Source organism: Canis lupus, chromosome 1 (assembly GCF_048164855.1).
Source record: "Canis lupus baileyi chromosome 1, mCanLup2.hap1, whole genome shotgun sequence".
Lineage (NCBI taxonomy): Eukaryota > Metazoa > Chordata > Mammalia > Carnivora > Canidae > Canis > Canis lupus.
Window position 1 is genome coordinate 88,142,775 of NC_132838.1, and position 26,723 is coordinate 88,169,497.

A 26,723-nucleotide genomic window follows, 5' to 3' on the forward strand; every position below is an offset into this window, starting at 1 on the left:
TGCATTTTTATGACCTATTCCTGAAAAGAGCAAAGAACTTTTTGTAAACAGCAGAGTGGGAAAGCAGGACGTGAGAGATGTCGGCAACATTACTTATTAATCTTGGAGGCAAAAAAAAGGTCGAAAACAAACTCGATGTCCATCGTAGTCTCTCAGTTAAATAAATTAATAACAAACCTAGAACATGGACTAACCTTTGCTTTACAAAGAATGAGGTAGGACCTCTGTGTGACAAGGGACACTTCTCAAGATAAATTCTGTGAACAGCATTCGTTCATTCAACAACTATTGAATGAGTGCTTTAAAAATTTTTTATTTATTCATGAGAGACACAGAGAGGCAGAGACATAGGCAAGGGGAGAAGCAGGCTCTCTGCAGGGAGCCCAATGTGGGACTTGATCCCAGGACCTTGGGGTCATGCCCTGAGCCGAAGGCAGACACTCAGCCCCTGAGCCACCCAGGCGTCCCTGAGTGAGTGCCTTCTAAAGGCCAGGTATTGAGCACTGAGTGTTATACTATATGTTGGCAAACTGAATTTAAAGTAATGTTTTTACATTTTTTAATTTAAAAATAAATATAGGCCAGGTATTGTCTGAGCCCTAGAGACACAGCACTTAAGGCAGACAAGGCCTACTTTCATATAGCGTATTTTCATTTGTGAGGCCTTTGGTTTATCGAATGAATGAATCTATCTCTACATCCAACATGGGGTTCAAACCTTTAACTCTGAGATCAAGAGTCACTCACTCTTCTGACAGAGCCAATCATGCACCCCATTTGTGAGGGTTGTGTTTTGTTTAAGATTTTATTTGTGAGAGACAGAGGTAGCCACAGAGCATAAGTGGGCAGAGGGAGGAAGTGGGCTCCTTGCATGGGTCTTGATTCCAGGGCCCTGGGATCATGACCTAAGCCAAAGGCAGACACTTAATCGACTGAGCTATGCAGGTGCCCCATTGTAAGGATTTTTGAATAAGTATTTACATGTGTGTCTACATATATCTATAAAGGTATAATTTTAAAAATTTTGTGTGTATATAGGGATATATGTGTGTGTGTTATATACCTGGTATATACCTAATACCTAATAAAATGTTAAAGTGATTGCCTCTAGGAAGGGGGTGGGAAGGTCTGAGGTAAGGAGACTTCTTTGTCTATCTTTTATATATCTACACACATATATTATCTTTTCAATTGGAAAATACATTACCTTTAAAATGAACATTCCAGGAGCACCTGAGTGGTTCAGTGGCTCAGAGCATAATCCTAGGATCAAGTCCTGCATTAGGCTCCCCTCAGGGAGCCTGCTTCTCCCTCCACCTGTGTCTCTGCCTCTCTCTCTGTTTCTGTCTCTCATGAATAAATAAAATCTTAAAAAATAAAATGAACATTCCAATAATTAGAGGCAGTATTTATTATCTCCACTGTAAATATATAAGCATGGTTTAAGGTAAAGGAGCCCTTGCTGACTGAAAAGTTGCAAAACCATGACTGGAAATACTCCTTGTCCAACAAATCCATCTCTTGTAGGAGACACGACTGATCAGTAACGCTTATTAAATTGAATAAGGAATATGCTATACAAGTAGAAGCAAAATGCAACCCCAAATGGAAAAGGATAAACATAAGAGAAACAAAACACTATAATAAGATTAAATAAACACAAATAATGGGCAGGCTGGTGAGAATTCTTGGTTTATATGAATAAAAGAAAGAAAGAAAACAATCAATTGGGATAGGTACTAAGGTCAGGAAAGTTAGCAGTCCAAGCTAGACCAGCAGTGAGGCAAATCAAGGAATGTCTGGGCACCTTCTGTACCAAGGCAGCCGACTCAGAAGGGCCCTCGAGAGAGGAAAAAGGACAAGGCTTCCTTCAGTGGCAAGTGCGGGAACTCTGCAGGAGCAGGGTGGACTCTCAACCCCAAATGTGGTACAGACACCCAAACTAATGATCCCACACACATATACCAAGAGGTATGAAGAGGCTAATTACTCCCATAACAAGTCTTTTGGGGATGATCAGAGCAGGCCTCCCAGGTGTACCCAAAATGGCTTGGGAAGAAGACAGGGAGAGCAGAGTGAGGTGGACAGGGGATCAGGCCAGGGTGAGGGCAGTGCCTTGTGAGGCTTGAACCCCCTCCTTTGAGCTTGCCCACCAGTGGAGCACAGAGAAGGGAGGCTTACAAGCCTCAGAAGGTGAGCATAAACAGGGGAGTCAGACTATTACAAGAGGCCTGATGGAGGCAGGGTCCTTTTCAGTTCTTGCATTTCCATATGAAGAAGGACAGGATTGGAGAGAGAATTCTGAAACCCACTGCCTGAGGTCTGAAGACTGGGGAGGAGGAAGCCCAGCTCTGGAGAGAAAAAGCTACACAGCAGACAAAGTGAAGGGTGAACCAAGCATGAGAAAGAGGAGGAGGGAATTGCAAATGCCAGGCTACCTCCAAGGGGAGACCCAAAGAGTCCCTGGACGTGCAGGCAGGGTTGCTAGGCATCGGAAAGCAACTACAGAATTTGAAGTTGAAGACGAAGACAGGAACTCATGGGAGTCTTTTCACAAAAAAGACCAAAAAATCTATATATATTGTGTGTGTGTATATAACACATATACATATATGTACGTATATATATATATATATCAGTGTTAAAAATACCAGCATTAAATTTTTTCTTACCTATTTTGCTTGGCAAAATATTTCAGGTGATAGGACTAATATAAAATCAAAGCTAGAAGATACATCTAGAAAAGAACAAGAAGGAAAAATAGGGTCTCTCCAAAAGAAAGGCATGGAGGTCCTAGAACAAGAAGGGGCTCAGTATGCAAGGGCTCAGGCTCTGAAACCAGGTAGCAGAGGTTCAAAGCTAGTCCTGGAGCTTATTCTGTGTGTAACTTTGGGGAACTAAGTGACTTTACCTCTGTAAGCCTAAGTCCCCTTCTCTGCAAGCTGGGGTAGCACCAGGAATGACACTGTGATCATAATGATTGAGATAGTATAGACAGCACATCTACTGAACACAGGGCTGGAAGTTCAACTGATGTTTATGTATTAATACAAAAAGATTTGGAGTCCACTTGGCCAAAAAAAACGGGGGGAGGGAAGAAAAAGGGAAGAGTGGGGGCAGCTGTATTTTGGAGCTTACATCATCGCATTCAATCCCCACAACAACACTACGAGGCCCTTTAAAGATGCTGAAGCAGAAAGATGGAGGTGTTAGGTCCCTGGTCCAAGTCCAGGTCTGCACGTCTCCAAAGCCTCCGGATGGTTCTGTACCAAGGTGATTTTTTTTTGCTGCTCATTCACAGGTACCTTTTGAGTGGGAGAAGAGAGGAAAAACAATGGGTCTGGAAAGAATAGAAATGTAGAAGTCTGCAAAATGTGTAGGCATCAGAAGAATGGAAGCAGAATGGGAAAATACATTTGAGGATAAAAGAGGGGGAAAAAAAACAAAAGGAAAAGTAATGGCCATATGTATGTTGTGTTGAAAAAAAATAGGCAGTGTTTGTGGGAAATTTCTTGGCTAAGTGGTGGGGAAAAATTGTATGTAAATGTGTAAATGGTTAAGATAACTGTTATAATTAAAACCTGTGAGCAGGAGATAGGAACTTGGGCAAAATAAAAAGCACTTCACCCATAAGATAGTATAGAAATGGGGTATTCTTGAAATGGGTTTTGATAATTCTCTAATCAAGGCAATTTTTATGGCCAAAATCTTTCAACTGTTTGAGAGGGGAGGTGTACCAATGAATGGGGAAAATGAACATAAGCCCCAAAATTCCTCATAAAGTCACTTTATTGCCATTTTCTGCTTTTGTTGATTCCTCATCTTCACAGTCACTTCAAGTGACTGTCCCGAGACAGTCTCCAAGGAAGGCATTGTTCTCTGGATACCGCATACAAAGCCAGGTGGAGAAACCAATCCCATTTTTTTTTTTTTTCAGCAGTTGATGATATTCTGTGCCTCTCACAGGTGGCTAGAGTTTTCCCACTTGAAATTTCTCCACGTTGAGTTTCTGAAGAGCCATGAAGTTTGGAACCGAGGAGCAGAAAGAAAACGTGAAGGGAATCTCTCAAAATGAAAACAGTTGCTTATTATAATTTCGAAATAATGTAAAGAAGCCTCGGATAGCACAGTCCAAGAGCAGGGGGCTTTGGGGTCCTGGCCTCGGTTTCATCTGCCTTTTGTGATGCTCACTGAAACATAACTCTGTCCCCTCTCTGCTCCACTGCTGTGTTTGCCTTCTCCCAAGATCTGACAGGTGCTGAGCTGGGGGTGGAGGGTGGGGGCACAGCCTCGCTCTAAAGACTTTCCATCCATTCAGAAGCTATAGCAGAGGCAGGAGGCCAGATAAAGAACAGAATCTCTCCACCTGGGCTCTGTGGGTTCTGAAGACTTTCTGCTAAATTTTATAAACTGAATCCAAGCTTATACAGAATGAATTTATATCTGCACATTAGAATAAAAAGGATGAGAAGAAAGAGGCCTCAAGCACACAATGGTGATCAATTCATTAAGCTGGGCATTCCTATTTCCCTGGTTTATAGACTCAGGGAGTAATCATGATTTGTAAGACTGAACATTGGCTGTAACTTCATAACAAGTTTGGATTATAATCAGCAGAGAAACTGTTTTCCCTCTAATGATGACAAATGGGTCGTTTTGAATTTTAAAGGAGCAGGATATTTTCTAGAGAGTTTTAGGGTATGGGATTTTTGCTCACTTCTATATCAAAACAGTCTTATGGGGACTCTCGGGAACTAGCATCAATGAAAGGTAAGACAAACAACAAACAATAAAACAAAGAAGCAAACCTTTGTAAGAAACAGTCTTCAAGCTTTGATTTGTATTATGAAAGTCTTCCTTTTTTCCCCCATCTCTTCATAGGGATGATCGGATTAAGCTAGGTTCTCATTATCTTATGAAATTAATAACTTTAACAGCTTTGGTGAGTTATAATTGACATACGAGAAACTGCACGATGTACATTTTAACATATGTACACCTTATGAAACCATTATAATCAAGATAATATGTCCATCAGATCCAAAAGTTGCCCGTGCAACTCCACCCATTCCTTTCCTTTTTTTTTTTTTTTTAAGATTTTATTTATTTTTCCATGAGAGACAGAGGCAGAGACACAGGCAGAGGGAGAAGTAGGCTCCATGCAGGGAGCCCGACGTGGGACTCGATACCTGGTCTCCAGGACCACACCCTGGGCTGAAGGCGGCGCTAAACCACTGAGCCACCAGGCTCAGCCACCAGCCACCTCTCCTGTTCCTTTCCATCCTCTTCTACCACACCCAGGAAACCACTGATGTATTTTGTCCCTATAAGGTAAGTTGCATTTCCTATAATTTTATGAGTGGAATAATACAGCCTGTTCTATTTTGAGGGGAGGAGTGTCTGGCTTCTCTTGCCCAGTATAATTATTTGGAGGTAGATCCATGTGGAATTCCCCTGCATGAATAAACTATAGCTCCCTTACCCGTTTCTCTGTTGATGGACATTTGGGTTTTTGCTCGTTTGAGGCTATGACAAAGAGAGCTTTTACCAATCTGCACTGAAGAATCTTTGCAGGGACGCATGCTTACAATCCTTGAGTAAATACTCAGGTGTAGAAGAGCTTTATCATATGCTCTAATGTATTTAAGTTTTCAAGACGCAGTCCAACTGTTTTTCCAAGTGGTTCCATTCGCATTCCCACGAGCCTTGTAGGAGTATTTTAGCTTCTCCACATGGTTGTCAACATCAGTCATTAAATAGCTTTTTAATTTTAGGTGTCTTACCGAGTGTGTAGTGCTATGCCATTATAGTTTTAATTTGCATTTTCCTGTGATCAGTGATTTTGAGTACTTCCTAATGTGCTGGTCATATCTTCTTTGGTGAATTTACCCCTGAAACCTTTGGGAGTTTAAAAAATTGGTTTATTTTCTAATGACTGAGTTTTGAGAGTACTTCATATATTCCAAATATAAGTAATTGATCAGATATATGCTCTGAAATTATTTTCAACCAGTCTGTGGCTTGTAATTTCTTTTTTTGTTTATCCTTTACCTGTGTCTTCCAATGTGCAGAAATTTGAACAATTTGTTATTTTATGAATTGTGCTTTCGGTGTCCTAGCTAAGAAATCTTCGCCTAAACTGAGGTCACAAAAGTTTTCCCCCCGTTTCCTTATGGAAGTTTTACCATTTCAGGTTTTACATTTAGGCCTATGATTCATTTTAAGTTAAATTTTTTTATGTTGCAAAATATGGATCAAGGTTTTGTTTATTTTGTTTTTTAACACGAGGATCTTTAGTTGTTCTAGATGAGAAGGCTGTCATTTCTCCACTAAATCATACTGGCAATTTTGTCAAAAATTAGTTGCTGAAAAAATGTCTGTCTCTGGACCCTTTAATTCCATTAATCTATTCCATTAGTCTATTTATGTATGCTAATAGCATACTGACTTGATTGCTTTTGCCTTATAATAATTCTTGAAATGTTAGTGTCAGACCTTAAATTTTGTTGTCATTTTCAAAGTTGTTCTGATTATTCTCGATCTTTTGAATTTTCATGTGAATTTTAGAATCAGCTTGTCAAAATCTCTACAAAAACACCTGCTAGGATTTTGGTAGAGCTTGTGTTGAAGCCAGAATGAATTCAGCAGAACCAAAAACAATACTGAGTTTCTGACTAAGGAATAAGGTGTATCTCCATTTATTTAAGTCTTCTTTAATTTTTCTCAGCATTGTTCATAGTTTTGTGTGTAAGCCTTTCATATCTTTTGTTAGACTTAATTCCCTGACTTTTCATGGTTTTGGTACCATTATAAACAATACTGTGTGGTATTTTTAATTTTCGAATCTTTATTGCTAGTATATAGAAACAGTGCTTGTATGTAGATCCTGTATCCTGAAAACTCACTGAGCTCATTTATGGGCTCTCAGGGTTTTTACAGATCTCATCAGATTTTCTACAGAAGGGATCAGGTCCTTGTGAAAAAGACAGTTTTACTTTTTCCAATATGAATTCTTTTTATTTATTCTCTTTTGCTTTCTCACAATGGCTAGAATCTTTAATATTGAGAGTAGGCATCCTTGCCTTGTTCCTGATTTTAGGGGAAAATGATTTAGTTTAACATCATTAAGTTTGATGCTAGTTAGGGGATTTTAAGTAAATGCCCTCTGTCAGGGTGAAGAATTTTTCCTTCTATTCTTCATTACCAGAGAGTTTTGTGTTTTGTTTTGTTTTGTTTTTTGTTTTTTGTTTTTTTGTTTTTTTGTTTTTAACCAAGAATAAAAGTTAGAGGGCAGCCCGGGTGGCTCAGCAGTTCAGCGCTGCCTTCAGTCCAGAGTGTGATCCTGGGGTTCCAGAATCGAGTTCCGCGTCGGGCTCCTGGCATGGAGCTTGTTTCTTCCTCTGCCTGTGTCTCTGCCTCTCTCTTTGAGTCTCTCATGAATAAATAAATAAATAAAATCTTAAAAAAAAAAAAAGAATGGAAGTTAGGTTTTCTCATATGATTGTCCACATCTATGGAGATAATCACATATAATTTATATGTTTTATAGATATATATTTTTTAATGTGTCAGCAAGGTAAGTTACATTGATGGATTTTTCTATTCAGATGAATTAGCCGTGTGCCACTGGCCTACACTGGTGGATTTTTCAAACGTCAAAACGATCTTGCATTCTTGGGATAAACTTTACTTGGTCAAAATGTATTAATTATCCTTTTCACATACATTGGATTCCATTTGTAAAAATTTTGCTTAGGGTTCTTGTTATCCCTGTTTATTACATAAAAATACTGATCTGCAATTTCTTTGTAATATCTTTGGCTTTGTATCAGAGTAATCTCTGGACTCATGGAATGAGTTGGGACATTTACCCTCATTTTCAATCTCTGGAAGAGTTTGTGAAGAATTTGTAAATATTTAGAATTCACCAGTGCTGCCCTCTGAGCATGGAGTTGTCTTTGTGGGAAATCTTTCAACTACTAATTCAATTTCTTTAATAGATATAGGGCTATTTGGGTCTTATCGTTCTTCCTCGGCAAGCTCTGGCAGTTTGTATCTTTTAAGAAATGTGTCATTTGATCTAAGTTATCAAATTATCAAATTTATTGGTGTAAATTGCTCATGATATTATCCTTTTAACACCAATGGAATCTCTAGTAATGTCATTTTTCTCATTCTTGATAATGGTAACTTTTGTACTGCATTCTTTCCTAATCGTTCCAACGGGCTTTAGTTTCATTGATGTTTATCTATTGTTTTAGGTTTTTATTTTCTTAATTTTCATTCTGATTTTTATTCCCCTTCTCCTGCTTACCTTGGAATTAATTTACTCTTTCTCTAACTACTGAAAGTAGAAACTGAGGTCATTAATTTGAGATCTTGCTTATTTTCTCACTCCTTACTCACCCTCCACCCAACGCCAGCAACTATCAGTTTGTTTTCTGTATTTAAGAGTCCATTTTTTGGCCTCTTTGCTCGTTTGTTTTGCTTTTAAGATTTCACATGTGGGATCCCTGGGTGGCGCAGCGGTTTGGCGCCTGCCTTTGGCCCAGGGCGCGATCCTGGAGACCCGGGATCGAATCCCACGTCGGGCTCCCGGTGCATGGAGCCTGCTTCTCCCTCTGCCTGTGTCTCTGCCTCTCTCTCTCTCTCACTGCGTGCTTATCATAAAAAAAAAAAAAAAAAAAAAAAAAAAAGATTTCACATGTAAGTGAAATAATATGGTGTTTATCTTCCTCTGTCTAACTTAAGGTCCATCTTTAAGTGGAAAAATGTTAAGTTGTGTAAATGGCATGATCTCATTCTTTTTTATGACTGGGTAATGTTTCATTATATATAAATGCCACATCTTCTTTATGCATTCATTTATTGATGGACACTTAGGTTGCTTCCATATCTTGGCTATTATAAATAATTCTGTAAATATTGGGGTGCATATATCTTTTTGTGTTTTTTTTTTTTAAGATTTTATTTATTTATTCATGAGAGACAGAGAGAGTGAGAGGTAGAGACACAGGCAGAGGGAGAAGCAGGCTCCATGCAGAGAGCCCGATGTGGGACTTGATTCCGGGTCTCCAGGATCACTCCCCAGGCTGAAGGCGGCGCCAAACCACTGGGCCATCAGGGCTGCCCTGCATATATCTTTTTGAATTGATGTTTTTGCTTTCTCTGGATAAATATCAAATAGTGAGATTACTGGATCATATAGTATTTTTAATTTTCTGAGGAAACTCCAAAAAAGAGTGGCTATGGTGACTATTACCAATTCACATTCCAACAGTGTATGAAGGTTCCTTTTTCTCCACATCCTCATGAATGCTTATCATCTTCTTGATTCTAGCCATTCTGACGGGTGTAAGGTGTAGACCTCTCTTTGGTTTGGATTTGCATTTCTCTGATGGTGAGTGATGCTGAGCACAGTTTCATGTGCTTGTTGGTTAACTATAGGTCTTCTTTGAAAAGTCTGTTGAGGTCCTCTGCCCATTTTTTAATTGGATTGTTTTTGATGTTGAGTTGTAGGAGTTCTTGATATATTTTAGATATTAACTTTTTATCAGATATATTATTTGCAAATATTTTCCCTAATAGGTTGCCTTTTTGCTTTACTGATTTATTTTGGTATAATCTCAAGCAAAAATAAACTATTGTTTCCCTTGCCCGAGAAGAGAGAGATCTAGAAAACTGTTGTTAAGGCTGATGTCAAAGAGCTTATTGCCTAGTTTTCTTCTAGGAGGTTTATGGTTTGAGATCTTTCTTATTTTCTAATATGACCATTTATTGCTTATAAATTTCCCAAGTCTTGGTTTGTAGGCATCCATCCAATTTTGATGTTGTGTTTTTTATTTCCATATAATTTCTCATTTCCCTTTGATTATTTTTTTGACTCACATGTTATTTTAAAATATTTTGTTCTGCTTCTATATATTTGGAGACTTTTCCCTTAGATTTTTCTATTTCTAATTTAAGTACATTATGGTTAGAGAAGTTACTTTGTATGATTTGAATTAGAAAATTTTATCACCTTGAATATGGTCTGTCTTGGTACATTTTCCATGTGCACCTGCAAAGAATGTGTATTCTGTTTTTGTTAGATAGAGTATTTTATTTTTTTACTTTTATTTTTAAAGATTTTATTTAGTCCTAAGAGACACACAGAGAGAGAGGCAGATACATAGGCAGAGGGAGAAGCAGGTTCCATGCAGGGAGCCTGATGTGGGACTTGATCCCAGGACTCCAGGATCATACCCTGAGCCGAAGGTAGATGCTCAACCACTGAGCCACCTAGGCGTTCCAAGATAGGGTGTTTTAGAAATGTCAAATAGAACCGGTTGGTTGACAGTGTTGCTTAAGTGTTGAACATCTTTACTCATTTTCTGGTTTAATGTTCTACCAATCCATTATTGAGAGAAGGGTATTGAACTCTTTTTTAAAAAAATTGACATATGGAACGCCTGGGTGGCTCAGTGGTTGAGCGTCTGCTTTTGGCCCAGGGCGTGATCCTGGAGTCCTGGGATTGAGTCCCATATCAGGCTCCCTGCATGGAGCCTGCTTCTCCCTCTGCCTGTGTCTCTGCCGCTCTATCTCTCATGAATAAATAAATAAAATCTTTTTTAAAAATTGATATATAATTGACACATAACATTGTATTAGTTTCAGATGTACAATGTAGTAATTGCATACATGCATATACTGCAGAATGATCACCACAATAAATCTAGTCAACATTCAATGCCACTCATAATTACATTTTTTTTTTCTTGTGATGAGAACTTTTAAGACCTACTTTCTTAGGGGGCACCTGGGTGGCTCAGTTGGTTAAGTTAGCCAACTTTTTATTTCGGCTCAGATCATGATCTCAGAGTCCTGAGATGGAGCCCTACCTTGGGTCCACACTCAGCTCATAGTGAAGTCTGCTTGTCCCCCCTCCCTCTGCTCCTACCCTCCCCACCCCTACCCTTCCCCCCGCCCCCAGTTGCATGCATGTGCTTGCTTGCTCTCTCTCTGTCTCAAACAAATAAATAAAATATGTAAAACAAAAAAGATTTTACTCTTTTAGCAGTTTTCAAATATACAGTACACTATTATTAACTATAGTCACCATGCTATACATTACATTCCTGGTACTTATGTATTCTATAACTGGAAGTTTGTACCTTTGGTCACCTTCACCCATTTTGTCCACACCCCAGCCTCTGCTTATTAGCTGTAATTATATGTTATTTTAGCAATTGCCTTAGGGCTTTTAGATTCTGATGAGGTATTGTTGTATCTTATCTTCAAGTAATATTATACTACTTCTGTATACGTAATATTATTAGAACCTTAAAATAATATGCTTCCATTTCCCACTTTCTGATCTTTATGGTATTGTCCTACATTTTACTTTTTTTACATATGATATAAACCCAACACCGCATTATTACTATTATTTAAATGGTCAATTATCTTTTAAAGAGATTTAAATAATACTAAAGTTTATATATTTTATACATTAAATATTATACATCTTCCCAGGTAGTTACTACTTCATTCTTTTTTTTTTTGTTCATTTTTTTAAAAGATTTTATTTATTCATGAGAGACACAGAGAGAGGGAGAGGTAGAGACACAGGCAGAGGGAGAAGCAGGCTCCACGCAGGGAGCCCGACATGGGACTCGATTCTGGGTCTCCAGGATCAGGCCCTGGGCCGAAGCTGGTGCTAAACCACTGAGCCACCCAGGATGCCCCTTGTTCGTCTTTTTTATTCCTTTTATAGATCTGGATTTCTGGGTTTTGTTTGTTTTCTGCTAGAAGGACTTCTGTTAACATTTATTATAGTATTAGTGTGCTTTTGTGTGTCTAAACACGTCTTTATTCTGGCTGGCTCAGTCAGAAGGGCATGGGACTCTTGATCTTGGGGGTTGTGAGTTCGAGCTCTACACTGAGTATAGAGCTTGCTAAAATAAATAACTTTATTTTAAAAAATAAGGCTGTCTTTATTTTGCCTTTGTTTTAGAAAGAGATTTTTTTTGTGTGTGTATAGATTTCTAGGCTGGGTTTTTTCTTTCTGTAAATGTGCTGCTCCACTGACTTCTCAGTTGTGTTATATCCATTGAGGAATCTGCTATTAATCTTATCTTTGTTCTTGTTTTATATATCTTTTCCTGTGGATACTTTTAAGTTTTTCACCTGGTTTTTTTTTTTTTTTTTTTTTTTTTTTTAGCAATTTCATTATGATGTACTTTGGTACAGTTTTTGTCACGTTTCTTGTGTTTGGGTTTCTTTAGACTTCTTGGTCCTGTGGGTTTAATATATACTCTTTACAAAATGAGGAAATCCTTAGTTTTTAAATAGTAACAAATATTTAATTGTAACAAATATTTCCATGCCCATCCATGAAATAGAATTATGTATTTTATGGTAATAAGTATCAATAACCTGAAAATATATCAGCAATTCAGATACTGTTTTATATGTTACTTAACATTTTTGGCTCGTGCATATTTTATATCTTAAAAACTTTGAATAATTTTAATCTAGGATATATGGCTTCATAACAAATTTTATGAATAGACTAGCTCATATGAGCTAGGTTTTTTTTTAATTGTATGCTCCAGTGTACAATCAGTTTCATAAAATAAGTCCATGTGCAACTGGTAATGTGGGTTGGGGAACAAAAATTTTCTTATTGATTTTTTTAATAGTTGCAAAATATCAACATCATTATATTTTCTGTTTTATGATAGCAATAACACCAAAATTGATGCCTAGAAATACACTTGATAAGACCTATGCAGTACTTTTGTGAAGAAAACCATAAATCTCCCTGGAATATAGGAAGTGTGATTAAATAGAGACCTATCTTACTCTTGGATGAGAAGATCTGGTATTATATAAATATCAGTTTTTTAATTGGTAAACTAATACAATATCAAACAAAATCATAATAGGCTTGTTTTTTAGAATGCCAAAATGATTCTAAAGTCCACCTGGAAATATAAAACATAGGGAAACAGAGTGATTCTGAGCAATAAGAAAAGTAGACTACTTACTTCCACAAGGTAAGAATATACTGTAATCAAGAGTAATTAAGACAATGTGGCAATAGACTTGTTACATGTGGGAACTTTATTCTTGCGTCATTCTTCTGTCAAAATCAATTACAGACAAAGATTTAAATGTAAAAAAAAAAAAACTATAAAAAGACTGAAGAAAACATGAGTAAGAGTGGGAAAAGCCTTTCTGCAAATGACATAAAGCATAGAATGAAAAATCTGACTAAAGCAAAACCTAAACAGACAGGAATAAATCTTACTTCAACAAAAACAAAAATACACTATAAACAGTAAAAAAAAAAAAAAAAAATTAAACTATTTGTCCATGATGGAAGTTGCAAATATTTTCCCCCAATCTATTTTTTGTTTTATGAAATATTTTTGTATATTTATGAAATATATTTATAAAAATAGGTATGAAAAAGTTCATAAGAGAAAGTAATGGGCACAGAAGGAAAAGAGACGATTCAAAGAAAAAATACAAATGACTGCAGAGCAGAAAGGCTCAACCTCACTAACAAGTTCAAATTAGGCAAGAAAAAGAAGGTATTTTATTTTTGCTTTATCAGATTTATGGAAATGACAGATTTGCAGTATCTGATATATAGGAGTATATTAATTATGATAAGGCTACACTGCTATACCAGAGATCAAACATTAGTAACGTGGCTTAAGACAGATGCTCATTTCTGTTCTATTTAATGCTCCCTCTGTGAATGGTCCAGATCAACGTGGACGGCTTTGCAAGTGGGAACCTTGCCCTGGGCCCCGGGACTCAGCCTCCTTCATGGGCTGAGTCTTACTTGGGTCCTACCTAACTGGGACAGACATTCCCTGTGCAGATGGGGCTGCTTCTCTCACTTGGCATCTGGGCCCCTTGCTTATGCTTCTCTCTCCGGGCAGTGGTGGAAGGCAGGGCGCCCTGCAGAAAAAGAGAGCATGGTCTGCACTTGCTGTGACGATGGCCTAAAGAGCTCAAGCAAAGGCCCTGCTGGAAAACATGTTGTTCTGTATTTATGCCTTAAAATTCTGAATGGCAAACTTAACCCGCCCGGAAAATGAATTATGGTTCATATTTTCCTGCAAACTCTGGCTAAGACTTGCATTCGTCCTCATCATCCATAAAGCATAGTAAGAGTGTTAAAGTTCCTGGAAGTCACTGAATGATGCACTCCCAGGAGTCATAATGTGCCAGCATTAAAATCCGTGGTGGTACTAGAGGACTGCACAGACAAAATAACCTGTATTGTTTCCATACAAATTCCCAGAGCTGTGGGATTTAAAGTAGCAACACTGTCACTACTTCTTTTTCCAGGTGGGATATGCTATTAGCCAGGAAGGATGCATTTGACAATAAAGATGATTTTGGGACTTCAACAGGAAAACATGGTACACTTATTGACCAGTAAACCTTTAAATATTTCCCAATGTTCTAATTTTTCAGCACAAGTCACTATACCTTACATGGGTTGATGAATTTTGTAATATACATTTTAAAATTTAACTGTTACATGTATCAGAAAGAAGTAAAGTGGTTTTTAAAAATATTTTTTAAGACAAGTTATTCATGAGCGACACTGAGAGAGAGGCAGAGACACAGGCAGACCAAGAAGCAGGCTCCCTGCAGGAAGCCTGATGCGAGACTCAATTCCAGGACCGGGTTCATGCCCTGAGCCAAAGGCAGATGCTCAACCACTGAGCCACTCAGGTGCCCCCACCTTTTTTTTTTATTTTTTAGAGACTATGAGGAATTACATCAAAGTTTGACAATAATTGTGTCTAAGTGTTGGCTTCATAAGAGACTTTGTCATATGTTCTATTATGTCACATTAAGTTGGAAAAAAAAAAAAAAAACTTGGCCATGTTCACATAGCTAGTTAAGTAGTGGAAACAAATTCTCTGAGTCCAAAGCCCAAACTTTTTTCTTTTCTTTTCTTTTTTCTCTTTTCTCTTTTCTCTTTTTTTTTCTCTTTTTTCTCTTTTCTTTTCTCTTTTCTTCTCTTTTCTTTTCAGATAAAAGCCTTTAAAAATAAGCAGTGTAAGTTATATGATTCAAAAGCTACAAACAGACATTAGGTGAAAAATAAATCTTTCCAACCCTGTTGCTTTCCGAAGAAGTAACCACCATTTGTTTCTATCCTTAAAGAGATGGAAAATGTAATGTGTGTCTGTGTATTTGTTTCTTTGTAAGTGCCCATGGTAAATTCCCTCCCCCTCCCTCTCCCCAGGATTTTGCTGTTTTCCTTAATGCAGCCTGGGGCTCTGATCATATCAGTACATAAAAAGCAGCCTCTTTCTTTTTAACAACTGTACAATATTCTTTTATTTTAAAGATTTTTATTTATTCATGAGAGACACAGGCAAAGTGAGAACCAGGCTCTCTGTGAGGAGACCAATGGGGGGGCTCGATCTCAGGACCCCGGGATCCGGACCTGAGCTGAAGGCAGATGTTCAACTACTGAGCCATCCAGGCGTCCCACAATATTCTTTTAAGTGGTCGTTTGCATCCTAATTTATTAACCTGTTCTTAATCAATGGCTATATCAAGCAGTACTGAGCTTCATGCTCTCGAATAGGCTTGGACCTACAAGTGGAGAATAGGGCAGGATTCGTTCCTGTGGGTGCACCTGCTAGGTCAGAAGGGACCTTCCTCGGAACAGATCTCTACACCGCTCACCACGGAGGCAGCACCAGTTTGGCAGGGTCACGGACCAAGCAGGTGCCTCTTTCCCCACAGGCTTGTCTGCTTCTGGAGCTTGGCCCTTCCCTGTGCTCTGCGGTGGCCACACTGCTGCCCCCCCCCCCGCCCCGCCCCAGTCCCCAGCACTGGCACTGTACTGGGCTCGCAAGTGTGGACAAGTCACTCTAGTCTCTCTGAATCCTCTTCTTCGGTGGAGCTCCTATTCATTTTCTGTAGGCTCTATCAAAATTAAAGGAGATCCGTGAAAGACCACGCATTACACGGATGGGAAGCAGAATCAGTATTTTTATATATTCTGTGTATAAATAGCTCTTGTGCTTTACTGTCACTTCTCTGCTACTATTTTTAGCACAGCAACTGTTCAGGCTTTATTATGCATCTACCTGCTTTCTGTGTATCTTTCTCACATGCCCTTGTTTCCTTCCCCCAAATTCGATGGTCAAATGAGTCACCCAGGATTTAAGTTCTCGTTGTGTTACTCTCCTGCAATAACCAAAAAAAAAAAAAAAAAAAAGACCATGTAATTAAGAAAATTCTGTGCCTTATTCTGTTATTTAGCCCCACTCTATACCTTGCTAAGCCATTTTCCACAGCTGCCTTTGCCCGCTGTTGCTGTTATATGTAAAATTCCTTTCTTTAAAATGTTCCTGCCTGCACACAGCGATATATCTATCATGTGGGAGGTTACATTGGCACAGCCAATTGGCCTAATCAGTGTGTACTTCAGCATTCTGAACAGAAAGCCCACCCCAGAGAGGCAGCTATCAAAAGTGCATCTACTATCAGTATATTGATTAAAACCAGACAGATGCTTCGTTAATTAGCACAGAGTGTCAAAATTGGGTTTTTATTACATTGATAGCTTGTAATTAACATGATGAATGTTACCAATGGGCCCTCACTGAGGAAGGTATTCAAGATATGTATTAATAGCTTAGCTAAAATGCTCAGATACTCCCAATTATTTCAAGAACCTGGGTATAAGGATCCAGCAAATTCTAGATGTTTTCCTCTAGAGGTGATTCCCAAAGCTTGAATACCCCCTCCTCCTCCAACAGACTTTTATGACTGGCAATCGGTCTAAGGATTTCTTGTGGTAATAATTCCTTTAAATGGACAAACAACATCTGATACAAGTGAACCTTTCATGCAAAACATGATCAAATCACCCAAAATGGTAAACAGCTAGATATAACTTCACTATGCTTAGGAAACACAATACAAGAATAGTTTTGTGCTTACTTGTACCAAATGCTTAACAAATGTCTATGGAATAACAAAATAATAAAATACTTTCAAATATCTATGATTGGCAGAATTATCTAAGACTTAATTTCATCGTACCCTGTAAACAAGGTTGTGGGGGGGGAGTAACTAACTTTCATCCGTGGTTTTTTTGTTTTGTTTTTTGTGAGTAAACTGATAGAAGTTTATTAAGCAAAGATATAGAGAAAGCTTTCAGAAGTGAGAAGGGTCCCGACAGGATTGCCCTTTTAAAAAAAATTTTATTTATTTATTCATGAAAGAGAGAAAGAGAAAGAGGCAGGGGACAGGCTCCATGTGGGGAGCCCGACATGGGACTCGATCCCAGGACCCCGGGATCACGACCTGAGCCAAAGGCAGACGCTCAACTGCTGAGCCACCCTGGGGTCCCTTCATCTGTGTTAAATTCAGTTTTTTTTTTCCCCAAACAAAATTTGTAAGAGTGATACATGATCAAATTGTCTTGGATCAGCTGGAAATAACTGGACATATATTTTTAGTGACATGAATGTCTCTCCACTTCCATAAACTGCCTGTGATATCTCGCCTGCATGTTCTGCTTGCCCCTCGGGAAGGCCCACTGTCAACATCCAAATTCTGTGTTTTCATGAAGCCCACCGTTTCTCAGATCCCATGCCCTCTCAATTCCAATAGTGTTCAATCTACGTGCCATTTACTGCACTGCAAAGTGTCTTTGTGGTACAGTTTTTTTAATTTTTTAAACATTTATCCAATTATGTAACAGCGAGAATGAGGGTGTGTGAGTGGGGGAAGGAGCAGAGGAAGAGAAGCAGATGCCCCAGGAAGCAGAGTCAGATGCAAGGCTTGATCTCAGGACCCTGACACCATGACCCTAGCTGAAATTCAGGGTCAGATGCTTAACAGACTGAGCCACCTGGGCATCCTTGTGGTACAATTTTTTTGTTTTAAGATTTTTTTAAGAAAGAGCAGGGCAGAGACACAGGCAGAGGGAGAAGCAGGCTCCCTGCAGGGAGCCCGATGTGGGACTCGATCCCAGGACCCCGGGATCACGACCTGAGCCCAAGGCAGACGCTCAAATGTTGAGCCACTCGGGCGTCCCACTTTGTGGCACAATTTAAAGCATCTTCATAGACCAAGTTTCTTTTACAATTATTTTCTTATTTATATTTATTTTTAGCTTTTATTTTTTTACCTTTTGATCTTCTTCAACCATTCCTCCCATCCCCTACCCCCAGCTCTAGCTACCACCTGTCCATTCTCTATATCCATGAGGCTGCTTTTTGTTTGTTTAGATTCCACGTGTAAGAGAAATCACATGGTATTTGTCTTTCTTGGTCTTACTTCACTTAGCATAATGCCCTCAAGTTCCATTTATGTTGTTGTAAATGGCAAGATTTCATTCTTTTTAAAGGCTAAATATTCCATTGTGTAGGGATGCCTGGGTGGCTCAGCAGTCGAGCATCTGCCTTTGGCTCAGGGCGTGATCCCAGGGTCCTGGGATTGGGCACCCTGCAGGGAGCCTGCTTCTCCCTCTGCCTGTGTCTCTGCCTCGCTCTGTGTGTCTCTCGTGAGTAAATAAATCTTTTAAAAAAATTCCATTGTGTATATATACAATTTCTTTATCCATTCATCTATTGATAGACACTGAGGTTGTTTTAATATCTTGGCTATTGTAAACAATGCTACCACGAATATGGGGGTAGAGACATCTTTTTGAGTGTTTTCATTTTCTCTGGATAAATACCCAAAAGTGGAATTGTTGGATAATATGGTAGTTCTATTTTTATTTTATTTTTTTGAGAAACAATTCTACATTCCCATCAACCGTGCACAAGGGTTCTGTCTTCCATATTCTTGTCAACACTTTAGTATTTCTTGTCTTTTTGATAATAGCTATTTAATAGGTGTGAGGTGATTTCTCATTGGGGTTTTGGTTTGCATTTCCCTGATGATGAATGATGTTCGGCGTATTTTCATATCTATTTACAACTTCAACCCATTTTTTTTTTCTTCAACCCATTTTTAATCCTATTGTTTTTGGTGTTGCGTTGTAGGAGTTCTATATATCTTTTGGATACTAACCCCTAATCAGATAAATGCTTTGTAAATACCTTTTCCCATTCAGTATGCTGCCTTTTCATTTTACTTATGGTTTGCTACCTAGAGGACTTTTAGTTTGAGGTAGTTATATTTGCTTATTTCTTGTTTTTGCTTTTGGTGTCAAATTCAAAATATCACCACCAACCCTTATGCTTATGTTTTTTGAGGCGTGGGGAGAGTTTTATGGTTTCAGGTTTTTTTCATTCAAGTCTTTATTGTGAGTTAATTTTTGTGTATGGTGTAAGAAAGTCCAGTTCCCAGCACCATTTATTGAAGAGACTGTCCTTTCTCCATCATATGAGCTTATTTCTGAGGTCTCTATTCTGTTCCATTGATTTATGTGGGTTTTTTGGTTTTGGGGTTTTTTGTTTGTTTTTGGTCAATGTCCTACTGTTTTTGATTACTATAGCTTTGTGATATAGTTTGAAATCAGGAAGCATGATGTCTTCAACTTTGTGTTTAAGATTGCTCTGGCTACTGAGCATCTTTTGTGGTTCCATAAAGTTTTTTAGGATTGTTCTAATTTTGTAGAAAATGCCGTCGAATTTTGATAGGGATTGCATTGAATAAAGAATGTTTGGGCAGCCCCAGTGGCTCAGCGGTTTAGCGCCACCTTCAGCCCAGAGTGTGATCCTGGAGACCCGGGATCCAGTCCCACATCAGGCTCCCTGCATGAAGCCTGCCTCTCCCTGTGCCTGTGTCTCTGCCTCTGTGTGTGTGTGTGTGTCTCATGAAAAAATAAATAAAAATCTTAAAAAAAAAAAAAAAAAAAGGAATGTTAGGGGCAATAGGGTCATTTTGCAATGCTAATTCTTTTACAATTAACAATGCTAAAAAAAAAAAAAAAACAATGCTAATTCTTCTAACACATGAACATGGAATATTTTCCATTTTTGTATGTGTGTCATCTTCAATTTCTTTCATTAATGTTTCATCATGGTTTTCAGTCTCTTACCTCCTGGGTTAAATTTATTCCTAGATATTTTATTCTTTTTGGAACAATTACGAATGGGATTATTGTCTTACTTTCTCTTTCTGATAGTTCATTAGTAATGTATAAAATACAACAGATTTTTGTGTATTGACTTTATATCCTGCAACTTTACTGAATTTGCAGTTTTTAGGGTTTTCTATATATATATATATATATATATATATATATATATATATATATATATATAATGTCATATGCAAATGGTTAGCTTCTTCCTTTCCTTTTTATATGCCTCTATTCATTTTTCTTGCTTATTACTCTAGTTAGGACTTCCAGCACCATAATAAAATAAAAGTGGTTAGAGCAGGCATCCCAATCTTGTTCCTGATTTTTACAGAGAAAAGTCAGATTTTCACCATTGAGCATGATGTTAGTTCTAGGCCTGTGTTACATTGAGGTGCGTTCCCTCTATACATGCTTGAGAGTTTTTATCATAAATGGATGTTGAATTTTGTTAAATGCGTTCTATGCATCTCTTCAGATGATCATATGAGTTTTATCTTTTGTTTTGTTAATGTAGTATATGACATCAAGTGATTTGCAGATGCAAAGGTTTGCCAACCTTTCATCTCCAGAATATACCCCTTTGATCATGGTGTATGATCCTTTTAATGTATTGTTGAATTTGATGTATTAATATTTTTTTAAAGAATTTACTTATTGGAGCGAGCAGAACGAGAGAGAGAGAGAGAGAGAGAGAGAGAGCGAGCATGGGTGGGGGTGAAGGGCAGAGGGAGAGGGAGAAGCAGACTCCCCGCTGAGCAGGGAGCCCAATGTGGGGCTCCTGGGATCATGACCTGAACTGAAGGAAGATGCTTAAGCAGCTGAGCCACCCAAATACCCCGATGTGTTCATATTTTGTTGAGGGTTTTTGCATCTGTGTTCACCGGGATATTGGCCTATAATTTTCCTTTCTTGTGGTATCCTGGTCTGGTATTGGGATCTGTGTAATGCTAACCTCCTAAAATGAGTTTGGAAGCAGTCTCTCTGCTATTTTGGGGGGAGAGTTTTTAAAGGATTGGTATGAATTCTTTGAATGTTTGCTAGAATTCACTGGGAAATTATTTCATTCTGGACTTCTGTGTGTTAGGTTTTTGATTCCTGATTCAGCTTCCTTACTAGTAATTGGTCTGTTCAGATTTTCTATTTGTTCACAATTCATTCTCAGATTATATGTTTTTAGGAAGTTAGACATTTGTCCTATGTTGTCTAATGTTTTTGCAAACATTTGCACATAAAAGTTCCTCATGGTCCTTTGCGCTTGTGTGGTACCAGTTGTAACATTGCTTTCATTTCTGATTTTCTTTTTTTTTTTTAATTACGTATAGTTGACATGCAATATAACATTAGTTTTAGGTGTACAACATAGTGATTTGGCAAGTTTATACATTATGCCATGGTCACCAGGAGCATAGCCACCATCTGTCAGCACAGAATGCTATCACAGTATCTGACTCTGTTCCTATGCTGTGCCTTTTATCCCTATCACCCCATGACTTATTCCCCCATAACCGGAAGCCTGTATCTCCCACTCCCTTACACCCATTTTGCTCATTTCTTCCACCCCCTTTCCTCTGGCAAACATTTGTTCTTTGTATTTATAGATCTGATTCTGCTTTTTTGTTTGTTCATTTGGTTTGTTTTTTAGATTCCATATATATAAATGAAGTCCTATAGTATCTGTGTTTCTCTGTCTTATTTATTTCTCTGTTAGATCCATGTTGTCACAAATAGCATGATCTCATCCTTTTCTGCAGCTGCGCAATATTCCATTGTATGTGCATTTGCTTGCATATGAATATATATAAAATAATTTTTTTATCCATTTATCACTGGACATGTAGGTTGCTTCCATATGTTAGCTCTTGTAAATAATGCTGCAATAAATATAGAGGTATGTATGGCTTTGAATTAGTGTTTTTTTTTCCCCCTTTGGGTAAATATCCAGTGGTAGGATTTTTTGGATCATATGGTATTTTTAATTTGGATCATATCTATTTTTAATTTGCCGAGAAACTTTCATAGTGTTTTCCACAGTGGCTCTAACCAATTTAGCTCCCCATCAACAGTATATAAAGATTCCTTTTTCTCCCCTCGTCAGCACTTGTTACTGCTTGTGTTTTATTTTAACCTTTCTGACAGATAGAAGGTGATACCTCGTTGTGGTTTTGATTTGCATTTCCCCGATGATGAGTGATATTGAATATCTTTTCATGTGTTGGTTGGCCTCTGGATGTCTTCTTTGGAGGAATGTCTGCTCAGGTGCTCTGCCCATTTTTAAATTGTTTGTTGTTTTGGTGTTGTAGAAGATCTTTATATATTTTAGATGTTAATCTTTTATTGGATATAGCACTTGCAAATATTTTTTTTCCCCATTCAGTAGGTTGCCTTTTTGTTTTGTTAATTGTTTGCTTCACTGTGCAAAAGCCTTTTATTTTGATGTAGTCCAAATGGTTTATTTTTACTTTGGTTTCCCTTGCCTTAAGAGATATATCTAGAAAAATGTTGCTATAGCCAATGTCAGAAAAATTACTGCCTGTGTTACCTTGTAGGAGTTTTACAGTCTCAGGTCTTGCATTTAGGTCTTCAATCCATTTTTAGTATATTTTATTGTAGGGTGTCAGAAAGTGGTCCAGTTTCTTTCTATTCTTTTCTTTTCTTTCCTTTCTTTCCTTTCTTCCACATGCAGCTGTCCAGTTTTCCCAGCACTATTTATTGAAGAGACTGTCTTTTCCTCATTGCATATTCTTTCCTTCTTTGTTGTAGATTAATTGACCATATAATTGTGGGTTTACTTCTGGGTTCTCTATTCTGGTCCATTGACCAATGTGTCTGTTTTTTGTGCCAGGACCATACTGTTTTGATGACTACAGTTTTATAGCATATTTGATTGAATTCGTCTGTGATTCCATTTGAGACTTTTTCATTATTGATTCAATTCCATTACTAGTAATCAGTTGTTTGGGATTTTCTATTTCTTCCTGATTCAGTTTTGGAAAATTATGTTGCTAGGACTTTATCCATTTAGTCTAGGTTGTCCAGTTTGTTGGCATATAATCTTTAATGCATTCTTTTATAATCCTTTGTATTTGTGATGTCATTTGTTTTGGATTTTATTTATTTGGGTTTTTTTTTTGTTTTTTGTTTTTTTTTTGATGAGTCAGGCTAAGGGTTTATCAATTTCATTTATCTTTTCAAAGAACCAGCTCTTGGTTTAATTTTTTAAAAAATTTTTTGTCTCTATGTCATTTATGTCATATGCTCTGATATTTGTTATTTTCTTTCTTCTACAAACCTTGGGATTGCTTATTCTTTTTCTAGTTCCTTTAGGTGTAGAGTTAGATGGTTTATTTGAGCTTTTTCTTGTTTCTTGATGTAGGCCTATATTGCTATATATTTCCCTCTTAGAATCACTTTTTCAAATCTTTGAGACCCTTCTGTTTTCATTTGTCTCCGTGTGTTTTTCAATTTCTTCTTTGACTCATTTACCATTGATTACTTAGTATCACCTTGTTGGGCTTCCACATATTTGACTTTTTTTAGGGGTGTGTGTGTGTGTGAGAGAGAGAGAAAGGGAGGGGAGAGACGGACAGACAGAGACAGAGATTGGCTTCTAGTATCATGCAGTTGTGGTCAGAAAAGATGCATGGTATAATTCCATTCTTCTTAAGTTGATTGAGGTTTGTTTAGTGGCCTAACATGTTATCTGTCTGGAGAATATTTAGTGTGCACTTGAATATATATTCTGTTGTTTGGGGATGGAATATTCTGTATATGTCTGTTACATCCATGTGGTCCAATGTGTCATTCAAAGATATTCTTTTTTTACAGATATTTTTTCTACCTGGATGATCTATCCATTGATGTAAATGGGGTGTTAAAGTCACCTATTATTATTATATTACCATTAATTTTCTCTTTATGTCCATTTAATATTTGCCTTATGTATTTAGGTGCTGCAGTGTTGAGTGTATAGATATTTATGATTCTTATATCCTCTTGGGTTGTTTCATAATTATGTAATATCCTTCTTTGTCTTTTTCTTTGCTCTTTGTTTTAAAGTCAATTTTGTCTGATAAAAGTATTGCTATTCTGGCTTTTGTTTTCCCCCTCACTTAGGTTTGCATTAAATGTTTTTCCTCCCTTTCAGTCTGAATAGCTCTTTAGGTCTGAGGTGAATCTCTTATAAACAGCATTTTAAAAAAATCCATTCTGCCATCCTTTATCTTTTGATTGGAGCATTTAGTCCATTTACATTTAAGGCAATTGATAGGCATGTACTTATTTCCATTTTGTTATTTCATTTATTTCTGCTGTAATCTTTGTATATCCTCTTTTTTTCTAACTTGAAGCTTCATTTTTTCTTTGAGTTCCTTGAGGTATAAAAGCTGTTTATTGGGTCTCCTTATTTCTTAGGTAGGCCTTTATTGCTGTGAACTTCCCTATTAGAACTGTTCTTGCTTCCTGTTTTCATTTGTCTAAAGGTATTTTTTTAAATTTCTCTTTCAGGGATCCCTGGGTGGTGCAGCGGTTTAGCGCCTGCCTTTGGCCCACGGCGCGATCCTGGAGACCTGGGATCGAATCCCACGTCGGGCTCCGGGTGCGTGGAGCCTGCTTCTCCCTCTGCCTATGTCTCTGCCTCTCTCTCTCTCTCTCTCTCTCTCTTTCTCTCTCTCTGTGACTACCATAAATAAATAAAAATTAAAAAAAATTTAAAAAATAAATTTCTCTTTCAATTTTTTCTTTATCTCATTTGTTCATTATCATATTGTTTAATCTCTGCATGTTTGTGGATTTTTCTGGTTTTCTTCATGCAATTGCTAGTTTCATACCATTGTGGCAAGAAATGATGCTTGATATTTCAGTCCTCTAAACCTTATTGTTCTGTTTTTGTGGTCTAACACATAATGTATCCTTGGGGGATGGTCCATGTGTACTTGAGAAGATTGTATATTCTCTTGCTTTTGGATGACATGTTCTGTATATATTTATTAAATCTATTTGATCTAATGTGTTGTTGAAGGTCAATATTTCCTTATTGGTTTCCTATCTGGATGATCTTTACATTGATGTAAGTCAGTACTAAAGTCCCAGGTATTGTATTACTGTCTATTTCTCCATCTATCTATCTGCTCCTATGTTGGGTACACAAATATTTACAGATGTTATATTCTCTTGTTGAACTGATTGCTTTATCGTTATGCAATGCCCTTCTTTTTCTTCTTAGTACAATCTTTTCTTGTTTAAAAGTCTGTGTTTTTCTAATGCAAATACAGCTACCCCAGGTCTTTTTTGTTTCCGTTTGCATGGAATATATTTTTCCATTTCTTAACTTCCAGTCTGTGTGTATCTTTACATCTAAAGTGCGTAGTTTGCAGGCAGCATAGAGATGGGTCCTGTTGTTGTTCTTTAATCCATTTGGTCACTCTATCTACTAAGTGTAGAATTTAGTCCACTTATATTTAAAGTAATTAGTGATAGGTATGTACTTATTTCCATTTTGTTATGTTTTCTGGCTCTTTTGTAGTTCCTCTGTTTCTTTCTTCTCTTGTTCTTTTCTTGTGTTGATTAATTTTCTGTAGTGGTATGTTTAGATTCTTTTCTACCTTTATGTATATATTGTAGACTTTTGCTTTGTGGTTACCTATGGCTTATGTATAACAACCTAAATCTCTATCAGTCTATTTTAAGTTGCTAATGCTTAACTTGCATACATTCGATGAGCTCTCTCTCCCACATTTTTTTTTTTAAGATTGTATTTATTTATTCATGAGAGACAGAAAGAGGCAGAGACACAGGCAGAGGGAGAAGCAGGCTCCCTTTGGGGAGCCCAATGTGGGACTTGACCTCAGAACTCTGGATCACATCCTGAGTCCAAGGCAGACACTCAACCGCTGAGCCACCCAGGTGTCCCCCACATTTTGTTTTTTAACATCACATTTTATATCTTTTTATCTTGCATATCCCTTAACTATTATGGTAAGCAGTTATTTTTACTGCTTTTGTCTTAACCTTCATACTAGTTTTAAGTGATTAATTAAACTTTTACTCTATATTTACTTTTCCAGTGAAATTTATTCTTTTATATATTGTTATTAATTAGCACCCTTTCTTTTAGCTTTTAAAGAAGTCCCTTAACATTTCTTGTAAGGCTGATTTAATGGTGATGAAAGCCTTTAGCTTGACTTGTCTGGAAAATTCTCCTTGTCTGGAAAATTCTCCTTGTCTGGAAAATTCCTTCTCTCTCTTTCAATTCTGAATGATAACTTCGCTGAGTAGTGTATTTTGGGATTTTTTTTTTCCTTTCAGTTTTAAATATATCATGCCACTCTATTCTGGCCTACAAAATTTCTGCTGAAAAAAATCTGCTGATAGTCTTATGAGGGGTTTTCCTTGTACAATAACAACTTATTTTTTCTTCTGGTTTTTAAGATTCTCTCATCTTTAACTTTCAGCATCTTAATTATGTGTCTTAGTGTGGGTCTCTTTGAGTTCACCTTATTTGGAACTCTGAGTTTCCTGGATCTGGATGTTTGTTTCCTTCCCCAGGTTAGGGAAATTTCCAGCCATTGTCTTTTCATATAAGACTTCAGCCCCTCTCTTTCTTCTTTCTGGGATTCCTATAATAGGAACATTAATCCATTTGATG

At 37.5% G+C, this 26,723-nt stretch overlaps 1 long non-coding RNA gene across 1 annotated transcript; it reads left to right on the forward strand.

The window, feature by feature from the left end:
* The first annotated feature begins 382 nt into the window (after positions 1–382).
* Positions 383–24,798, forward strand: LOC140639882 (uncharacterized). The gene is made up of 2 exons (XR_012036537.1): positions 383–5,331; positions 24,584–24,798. It is a non-coding gene; the product is annotated as an uncharacterized lncRNA (long non-coding RNA).
* The last annotated feature ends 1,925 nt before the right edge of the window (positions 24,799–26,723 follow it).